This window comes from Bubalus kerabau, chromosome 1 (assembly GCF_029407905.1).
Source record: "Bubalus kerabau isolate K-KA32 ecotype Philippines breed swamp buffalo chromosome 1, PCC_UOA_SB_1v2, whole genome shotgun sequence".
In the NCBI taxonomy this organism is placed as follows: domain Eukaryota; kingdom Metazoa; phylum Chordata; class Mammalia; order Artiodactyla; family Bovidae; genus Bubalus; species Bubalus kerabau.
In genome coordinates, this window is record NC_073624.1 from 219,617,073 (window position 1) to 219,627,894 (window position 10,822).

General features: G+C 41.9%; 1 long non-coding RNA gene across 1 annotated transcript; it reads left to right on the plus strand.

Moving 5' to 3' along the window:
• Positions 1 to 436: 436 nt before the first annotated feature.
• On the plus strand, positions 437 to 3,585 carry LOC129642225 (uncharacterized). Its single transcript, XR_008709563.1, has 3 exons — positions 437 to 542; positions 2,472 to 2,692; positions 3,260 to 3,585. It is a non-coding gene; the product is annotated as an uncharacterized LOC129642225 (long non-coding RNA).
• The last annotated feature ends 7,237 nt before the right edge of the window (positions 3,586 to 10,822 follow it).

A 10,822-nucleotide genomic window follows, 5' to 3' on the forward strand; every position in this document is an offset into this window, starting at 1 on the left:
CTGGTCCACCACTGGAGGGAGAGGGATCAAAGGAGGCCTGAGCATCTTGAATATGAAAGCCCCTCAGAAAGCTCCAAGGCCAGAAAGGCCTTTATGATGATTATTAAGCAATAGGCAGAGGCCCAATCCTAAACCTAGCCCCATCACCCACCCCCTCTTTCTCTGGAAGGGGTCAATAGTCGCCCTAGGGCTTTGTTAGGCAAAGTTTAAAGACCAGGTGGGGCACTTCCCTGGTGGTCTGGTGGTTAAGCCTCTGAGCTCCCATTTTAGGATCCCTGGTTGGGGAACTAAGACCCCACATGCCACACAGCATGGCAAAAATAAATCAAGATCCAGGTAGAACTCGGTGAAAGCCACATGCAGAAGCTGGGCCAGGTGAGAATGTTCTCCTCTCCCCACGCCAGCAGATAGCATGTAATCTCCAGACACAGGTGTGGGCAAAGAAAGAATGGGAGGTGCTGCTGTGAGCACCACCGCCTCTCATGCCTCCGTCTCTTCCCAAGGGTGTTTGACAGACTGTGCCTGGAACCAGAGGGAAAAGAGTAAGTTACAGAGGGTCTTAAAAATAATCTTCCCTAGCTACAGAACTCAAGTGAAGGAGCTGAATCAGCAGTAGGAGGGATGAGATTAGACTACAGAGGGATTTTATTTACCCACTGACAGCAATGTAAGAGAGCTACGTGTGTGTATGTGTGTATGTGCGTGTGAGTCACTCGGTCCTGTCTGACTCTTTGCGACCCCATGGACTGTAGTCCCCCAGGCTCCTCTGTCCATGGGGTTCTCCAGGCAAGACTACTGGAGTGGGTAGTCATTCCCTTCTCCAGAGGATCTTCCTGACTTAAGGATCAAACCCAGGTCTCCTGCATTGCGGGCATATTCTTTACCATCTGAGCTACCAGGGAAGCTGAAGCTACTTACAGAGAGGTTAGAAACCTTCTGTCAGAGACCTGTAAGAATAATAATAACTACCTAGTTACGTGCCTGGTGCCTGGCACATGAATTCACCAGATTCTGCAGCAATCCCATTGGGTCAGTGCTATTATTATCCCCAGGTAAAGAAGCTGTGTTCAGAGTTGGGGAAGCCACTGGTGCAATACTATGCAGCAAAGTAAATGGCAGTGGGGGCAAAACCTCCATCCGGTGGGTAACTCTGCCTCTTGGACACACACTTTCAAGGAGGGACTGGGTGGGCCCACTTTTAGAGCCTTCCTCAAGGCCTCTCAAGGATTCTTGTGTTTAATCTGTAACATTAAACACATAAGTTGTGTTTTTTAAGTTGACATAAAGCTGTGTCAACTTCTTACAGATGAAAGTGGATGCTGTTTGTCACTGGCTACCATCAGTGGGAGCTTCCAATGAGTTACAAATAAGGCTCAAGTCGGCAGAAGTCCCTAGTGTCCTCCCTTCAGGGCCAGGGGCTTTATTCAAAAAGGGAGCCATCTTGTGCGCAGTTCTCATCTGCAGGGTAGGGGGTAAGAAGGCAGGGACTGCACAAGCATTGCCCTTCATTTTTTTTTTTTAAAGATTTATTTATTTAATTTTTTTTTTGGATGCACGCTGGGTCTTCATTGCTGCATGCAGGCTTTCTCTAGTTTCAGTGAGTGCAGTTACTCTTCGTTGTGGTGTGCAGGCTTCTCATTGCAGTGGCTTCTCTTGTTGGGTAGCACAGGCTCTAGGCACCCAGGTTTCAGTAGTTTCATCAGGCAGTCTGAGTAATTGTGGCTCACAGGCTTAGTTTCTCCTCAGCACGTGGGATCTTCCTGAATCAGGGAATGAACCGGTGTCCATTGCATTGCAAGGCAGATTCTTAACCACTGGACCATCAGGAAAGCCCCGTTCTTTTCTTTTTTTCAATTGAAGTATAGGTAATTTACAATGTTTCAGGTATATAGCAAAGTGATTCAGTTACTCTTTTTCAGATTCTTTACCATTATAGGTACAAGATGTAGTTCCCTGTGCTATAAAGTAGGTCCTTGTGGTTTATCTATTTTACACATAGTAGTGTGTACCTGTTAATGCCAAATTCCTAATTTATCCCTCTCTGCATGTCCCGTTTGGTAGCCGTAAGTTTGTTTTCTATGTCTATGAGTCTATTTCTGTTTTATAAATAAGTTCACTTTAATTATTTTTTGATTCCACATGTAAGTGATTTCTATGATATTTGCTTTTCTCTGTCTGACTTACTTTACTTAGTATGATAATCTCTGGTCCAGCCATATCACTGCAAATGGCATTATTTCATTATTTTTATGGCTGAGTAATATTCCATTGTGTATATATCGCATCTCCTTTATACATTCATTCAACCTGAAGGACATTCAGGTTGCTTCCATGTCTTGGCTATTATAAAAAGTACTGCTATGAACACTGGGGTGTGTGTATCTTTTCAAATTAGAGCTTCTGACTTTTCTGGATATATGCCTGGGAGTAGGATTGCTGACTCATATAACTCTTTCTCTTTTTTTTTGTAGTTTTTCAAGGAATCTCCATGCTGTTTTCCATAGCGGCTGTACCAACGTAATTCCCATCAACAGTGTAGGAGGGGTCATTCATTCTTGATTTTGTAATTTTCACACTTGGGATTCCCACCTGTCTACAATCCCATTTTTACAAATGAAGACACCAGCTTGAGAGATATAGACATGCAGGTGTCTGAGCATAAAATATAAGTGGCCAAAAAGCATACGAAAAGGTATACCTAACCCATTTGTGATGAGGGATGTTGTTGGGTGTAGGGAAACATGTGGTCTTACTTATTAATACTGTTGGTAGAGAGTGTAAATCTTATGGCCTCCTTAGCAAATAATTTGGCAATACCTACTGAAAATTTAAATTTGCATATCCTTTCATCCAGTAATAATACATCTAGGATTTATCCTACAAATGTGTCAAGAAAAATTAACCTTAATTTTCTCCTTCAATAGGGGATTAATTAAATTACCTATGATAGAATCCTTACTATGAAAGATTCTATAGTCTTTAAAAAGAAAAGTATAGTTCTGAATGTAACATGTAAAGATGTCCCTGATATATTGACATGTAAAACAGCAAGTTGAAGCAAAAAACAGTATGCTTCTCTTTATGAAAAGAAAACACATAGTTTAAAAAAATTATTTGAGTAATTAAAAAATTTTTTTATTGGAGCTCCATTTTCACCCAGTTTCCTGGGTTACATGGGATGTCTTCCCTATATTTGGCACATACTAAGCCATCTCATCCTCTGTCGTCCGCTTCTCCTCCTGCCCCCAATCCCTCCCAGCATCAGAGTCTTTTCCAATGAGTCAACTCTTCGCATGAGGTGGCCAAAGTACTGGAGTTTCAGCTTTAGCATCATTCCTTCCAAAGAAATCCCAGGGCTGATCTCCTTCAGAATGGACTGGTTGGATCTCCTTGCAGTCCAAGGGACTCTCAAGAGTCTTCTCCAAGCATCACTGACTCGATGGACATGAGTCTGAGTGAACTCCGGGAGTTGGTGATCTACAGGGAGACCTGGCGTGCTGCGATTCATGGGCTCGCAGAGTCGGACACAACTGAGTGACTGAACTGAACTGACTGACTGAACTGAAGCACTTAATAAACATGAGCTGAGGGATTTCCGTGGTGGCTCAGTGGTAAAGAATCTGCCTGTCAATGCAGGAGACATGGGTTCCATCTCCGGTCTGAGAGGATCCCACATGCCACAGAGCAACTAATCCTGTGTACCTGCACCACAACTAAGGAGCCTGTGCTCTAGAGCCTGGGAACCACAACTACTGACCCCATGTGCCTCAATTACTGAAGTGTGTGCCCTAGAGCCCGTGCTCTGCAACAAGAGAAGCCTCTGAAATGAGATGCCTGCTTACCTCAACTAGAGAGTAGCCTGCACAGCAACAAAGACACAATACAGCCAAAAATAAATACTTAAATAAATAAAATTATTAAAAAGAAACATGAGCTGTTATTATAGTGCCACAGTACCTTTCAGAGTCTCATCCTCAGGGCACTCTTCTTCCCTTTACATTCAAATATTCAGCCTCTGGCCCCAGTTAGGGACTCAGTCTGCCAGGGCCAACCACCACACATAGAGAGCTTCCAGCAGAAGCCCTAGATATGGCAGAGCAGAGATAAGCCATCTACTCTGTACCCTGTCTGAATTTCTGACCTGGGAAATCCATGAGCATATTAAATTATTACTTCACTGAATTTTGGGGTAATTTGTTACATGGTCGGAGAAGGCAATGGCACCCCACTCCAGTACTCTTGCCTGGAAAGTCCCATGGACAGAGGAGCCTGGTAGGCTGCAGTCCATGGGTTCACTAAGAGTTGGACACGACTGAGCGACTTCCCTTTCACTTTTCACTGTCCTGCACTGGAGAAGGAAATGGCAACCCACTCCAGTGTTCTTGCCTGGAGAATCCCAGGGACAGGGCAGCCTGGAGGGCTGCCGTCTATGGGATCGCACAGAGACGGACACGACTGAAGTGACTTAGCAGTAGCAGCAGCAGTTGTTACCTGGTTACAGTAACTTTAAACACTCCTTCATTAGGATGTGAGCTCTATGAGGGCTGGAGCTTTATCTCCTTTACATCTTGGTGCCCAGTGTTGATAGCATAGGAGCTAGCACAAAATAGCTGCTCCATGAACACTTGTTGAAATAGAGAAGGTATCTTTCTCATTATTCTCTATAAAATAACTCATACAATTTGTCCTAAGGAGTTAAGGGCTGAAGTGTCCCTTTGCAAGGGTTGTTTATATTTTAGAAGGGAAATTTTGATTCCCTGGAGTAAACCTCAAGGTGGAGATTCTGGGGCTGGGGGAGGGTGTGGCTTACCAAGAAGACCCCACATGCATACATACATGCATGACTTCCAGTCTGGCTTTGGTGTTGGCAGCTGGACATGCTGATCTTACTCAGGCCACCCTGTGAGTGTGACAGGTCATCCATTCCCAGGGGCTGGGCAGTATTTGGAGTAACCCCTTATTCTCAAAGGGTAGTTTGGTTGCAGGGTCTGGTCTACAAGATGACAAAGGGGCCTTGGGGAGAAACAGGCAGAGCTGGCAGGGGACAGATGCTTGTCCTGGGAATTCTGGAACTGGATGCTGGTTCAGGGGAGAGAACAGCCACAATAGCTCCCCCAACTCACGAGCCCTTGTGCCTGCTTTTCCTATGCCTAGAAAGGCAGCACTTCTTCAACAAGGCCTGGTACCACCTACGTGTAACTCAGTTTTCAAATGAGAGGTTGTCCCCTCCAAAACTCCTTCCCTGAACCCCACAGTCTAAATGAGGACCCCTCCTTTGTGCTACACAACTGTCTGTGCTTATCTTTACCAAAGCCTTGGCTTCCTGATCTGGAAATTGTTTACTCATCTTAAAAGTAGTATCTGCCTCATAGAGTGGTTCGGAAGATTAAATGAGAATAAAGTTCAGAGTCAGGGGTCAGTAAAAATGATGACTGTTGTTGTTGTTACTGTTGCTATCGGATTTACCCCAGGGCTTCCCTGATAGCTCAGTTGGTAAAGAATCTGCCTGCAATGCACGAGACCCTGGTTCTATTCCTGGGTCGGGAAGATCTGCTGGATAATAGATAGGCTACCCACTCCAGTATTCTTGGGCTTCCCTTGTGGCTCAGCTGGTAAAGAATCTGACTGTAGTCCGGGAGACTTTGGTTCGATCCCTGGGTTGGGAAGATCCCCTGGAGAAGAGAAAGGCTATCCACTCCAGTGTTCTGGCCTGGAGAATTCTATGGACTGTATAGTCCATGGGGTTGCAGAGTTGGACATGACTGAGTGACTTTTACTTTCATAGGGTTTATCCCACAGGATTAAAATCACCTATATTTTTGTCTTGGGATTATTAATATGGTCCCAAATAAAAACCAAAATAAGCTTTCATTTCATGCCTACTAGGATGCCTATTTAAAAAAAAAAAGACAAACATTGGTCAGAATGTGGAGAAGTCAGAATCCTCTTACACTTCTGGTGAGAATGTAAAATGGTGCAGGTCTTTTGGAAAACAGTTTGTCAGTTATCCAAAACGTTCAACAGAATTTTCATATGACACATCAATTCTACTCCTAGGTATCTACCCAGAGAAATGACAACACAGGCCCACACAAAGACTTGCATGTGAATATTCATAGCAGCCTTATTTACAATAGCCAAAAAGTGGAAACAGCATTACGGTTGTCAATTAACTGATGAATGCATAAACAAAATATGGCATATCCACATAATAGGATACTATTCAGCAATAAAAAGGAACAAAATATTGACACACAGTACAACATGGATGAACTTTAAAGGCATGCTAGGTGGAACATATATTGTATATAATTTCACTTTCATGAAATGTCCAAAAAAGGCAAATCTATAGAGATAAGTAGATTACTGTTCATATAGGGCTGGGAGTAGAACTAAGGGTTGACAGTAAATGGACACTAAGTTTCTTTATGGGGTGATAAAAATATTCTAAAATTAATTTGTGGAGATGGTTGCCTAACTATAACCTATAGAGTGATGGTTGCATAACTTAGAGAGTTATGGTTGTATAACTATAACTAATGTACTAAAGATCATTGACTTGTACTCTTGAAATGAGTGAATTTGATGGTATAAAAGTTATATGGCAATAAAGCTTTTTTTATAAGAAAGGAAAGGATTGCTAGTGACCAATATTTAAGTGTGGGAAAGTATGGGAAAATAAGTAAGTGCAAGAATTTTCCTGGAAAACAATCTCTCCATGTATATAAAAATCTAAAACATTCACATCCTTTGACCTAACACTTTTACTTCTAGAAATTTATTCTAAGGAAATGGCTAGTTGGGCAGTTCGGTTCAGTTCAGTCGCTCAGTCATGTCTGACTCTTTGCGATCCCATGGACTGCAGCAAGCCAGGCCTCTCTGTCCATCACCAACTCTTGCAGTTTACTCAAACTCATGTCCACTGAGTCGGTGATGCCATCCAACCATCTCATCCTCTGTTGTCCCCTTCTCCTCCGGCCTTCAATCTTTCCAAACATCAGGGTCTTTTCAAATGAGTCAGTTCTTCGCATCAGGTAGCCAAAGTATTGGAGTTTCAGCTTCAGCATCAGTCCTTCCAATGAATATTCAGGACTGATTTCCTTTAGGATGAGCAGAGACAAAGATATTTCCTACAGCATTGTTTAGAATATTAAATATTTTGAAAGCAATCCAAATATCCTCTAATAGGGAATTGTTTATATAAGTATGGAAGTATATATAGCTCTTAAAAAGCATGAAATACAGAAACCTTTTTTCATGAAGATGGTGGCGAAGGCAAAGAAGGAAGCCCCTGCCGCTTCTAAAGCCGAAGCCAAACAAAAGGCTTTGAAGGCCAAGAAAGCAGTATTCAAAGGCATCCACATCCACCAAAAAAGAAGATCCGGATGTCACCCACCTTCCTGGCATCAGCCAAACACTGTGGCTCAGGAGGCAGCCCAAATATCTTCGGAAGAGTGCCCCTGCTGCTGCTGCTGCTGCTGCTAAGTCGCTTCAGTCGTGTCCGACTACTTGACCGCTATGCCATCATCAGATTCCCCCTCACCACCGAGTCAGCCATGAGGAAAATAGAAGACTACAACACACTGGTATTCATTGTGGATGTCAAGGCTGACAAGCACCAAATTACACAGGCTGTGAAGAAGTTCTATGACATCGATGTGGCTAAGGTCAACTCCTGATCAGGCCTGATGGAGAGAAGAAGGCATATGTTCAACTGGCTCCTGACTATGATGCTTTGAATCTTGCCAACAAAATCGGAATCATGTAAACTGAGTCCATCTGGCTAATTCCAAATATAAAAGTTTTCACTATTAAAAAAAAAAAGAAAGCATGAAGTACATCTCCATATATTGACATGGAAATATGTTCATTAATACATATTTTTATGGAAAATTTTCAACATACACAAAGGTGGACAGACTAGATTACAATAAGTTCTCATATCTCCATTCAGTTCAGTCCAGCCGCTCAGTTATGTCCTTTAGGATTGACTGGTTTGATCTCCTTGCCATCCTAGGGACTCTCAAGAGTCTTTTCCAACACCACAGTTCAAAAGCATCAATTCTTCAGTGCTCAGCTTTCTTTATGGTCTAATTCTCATATCAGCTCAGTTGGTAAAGAATCCACCTGCAATGCAGGAGACCCTGGTTCGATTCCTGGGTCAGGAAGATCTGCTGGAGAAGGGATAGGCTACCTATTCCAGTATTCTTGGATTTCCCTTGTGGCTCAGCTGGTAAAGAATCTACCTGCAATGTGGGACATCTGGGTTCAATCCCTGGGAAGATGGGAAGATCCCCTGGAGAAGTGAAAGACTCCCCACTCCAGTATTCTGGCCTGGAGAATTCCATAGACTGTATAGTCCATGGGATTGCAAAGAGTTGACATGACTGAACAACTTTCACTTTCACTTTCTCACATCCATACATGATTATTGGAAAAACCATAGCTTTGACTAGATGGACCTTTATCAGCAAAGTAATGTCTCTGCTTTTTAATATGCTGTCTAGGTTGGTCATAGCTTTCCTTCCAAGGAGCAAGTGTCTTTTACTTTCATGGCTGCAGTCACCAACTGCAGTGATTTTGGAGCCCAAGCAAATGAGTCTGTCACTGTTTCCACTGTTTCCCCGTCTATTTGCCATGAAGTGATGGGACTGGATGCCATGATCTTTGTTTTTTGAATGTTGAGTATTCAACCAGGTTTTTCACTCTCCTCTCTTTCATCAAGAGGGTCTTCAGTTCCTCTTCGCTTTCTGCCATAAGGGTGGTGTCATCTGCATATCTGAGGTTATTGATCTTTCTCCCGGCAATCTTGATTCCAGCTTGTGTTTCATCCAGCCTGGCAGAGCTCCATTACCCAACTTCAATAATTATTGTCATGGGAAATTATGTTTCATTTGTACCTTCACTTGTTTATTTCCTGACTCATTTTAAAACAAATCCCAGACATTATTTCATCTATAAAAATGTTTCAGTATGTATCTCTGAAAGTAAAAGGCCCTATTAAAAACCATAACTATCATCCCATTGTGTGATAACCATACTGTCATCCCACTTTTAAAAATAGTAATAAATTGAAAAGCAGAGACATTACTTTGCCAACAAAGGTCCGTTTAGTCAAGGCTATGGTTTTTCCAGTGGTCATGTATGGATGTGAGAGTTGGACTGTGAAGAAGGCTGAGCGCCGAAGAATTGATGCTTTTGAACTGTGGTGTTGGAGAAGACTCTTGAGAGTCCCTTGGACTGCAAGGAGATCCAACCAGTCCATTCTAAAGGAGATCAGCCCTGGGTGTTCTTTAGGAGGAATGATGCTAAAGCTGAAACTCCAGTACTTTGGCTACCTCATGCGAAGAGTTGACTCATTGGAAAGACTCTGATGCTAGGAGGGATTGGGGGCAGGAGGAAAAGGGGACGACAGAGGATGAGATGGCTGGATGGCATCACCGACTCGATGGACTTGAGTTTGAGTGAACTCCGGGGGTTGGTGATGGACAGGGAGGCCTGGCATGCTGCAGTTCATTGGGTCGCAAAGAGTCGGACATGACTGAGCAACTGAACTGAACTGAACTGAATAAATTTTTTAATATCCTCAAGTATCTAGTTAGTGTTCAATTTTCCAATTGTATCATAAATTTTATTTTTAATAATTTGAATCAGAATATAAATAGGATCCACATGTTGTGATAGATTCATATGCTTCTTAAATCCTTTTTAATAGTTTTATTGATATATAATCACATACCATATAATTCATTTATTTAAAGAGTAAAATTTAACACATTTTTGCTCCTTAGCCATTACCTCCCAAATTCCCCATCACCCCATATATGCTTTCTGTTTCTATGAATTTGCCTATTCTGGATATTTCACATAAGCAGAATCATACAATCTGTGGTCTTTCATGACTGGTGTATTTTGTTGAGCATATTTTCAAGTTTCATCCATGTTGTAGCATGCTTTTATTGCTGAATAATATTCTATTGCATGGGCATACCACTTCATCTGTTCATCAGCTGATAAATATTTAGGTTTTTCCATTTTTTTACTATTATGAATAATGTTGCTATGAACATTTGCACAAGTTTTTGGTGGGGATTCTTAAATATCTTTCAATTCATAAGTTTCCTCTGTGTGTGTGTGTGTCCTTACTTGCAACTTCTTGCTAAAGAAACTGTGTTGTTACTGTTCTCACAATCTGAATTTTGTGGTTGCATTTCTGAGGCAGTTTTGACCGGCTTTTCTGTCCTTTGTATTTCCTGTTACTACCTAGTTGGATGTAGAGATTTGACGGCAACACTGCTTCATAGTTGGTATGGTGTACTTCTACCAGAAGGCAAATAGTGTCTGATTGTCTCTTACTAAAAAATTAGCAGCCATTTACGCTCCATGCCTAGTTCAATTAATTCATTAGAGGTCACAAAATGCTGATACTTTCTCATTACTCCTTAAAATATTAGCTAGACTACTTTTATAAAGAAAAATTTCCCTTCATGTACTATTTTGTTAATAGGTGGCATGATACAGTTTTAACAAACAAAAGTACATTATAGAACATCCATATTCATAGCAGCATTTTTCACAATAGCCAAAGGTAGAATCAACCCAAATGTCCATCGACAGATGAATGGATTTACATACAATGGGGTTTTATTCAGCCTTAAAAAGGAAGGAAATTCTGACATGCTATATCATGGTTGACTGTTGAGGACATTATGTGAAGGGAAATAAGCCAGTCACAAAAGGATAAATACTGTATGTTCTACTTATTTGTGCTATCTAGAGTAGTCAAATTCATAGAGATAGAAAGTAGAATGGTGGTTGCCAG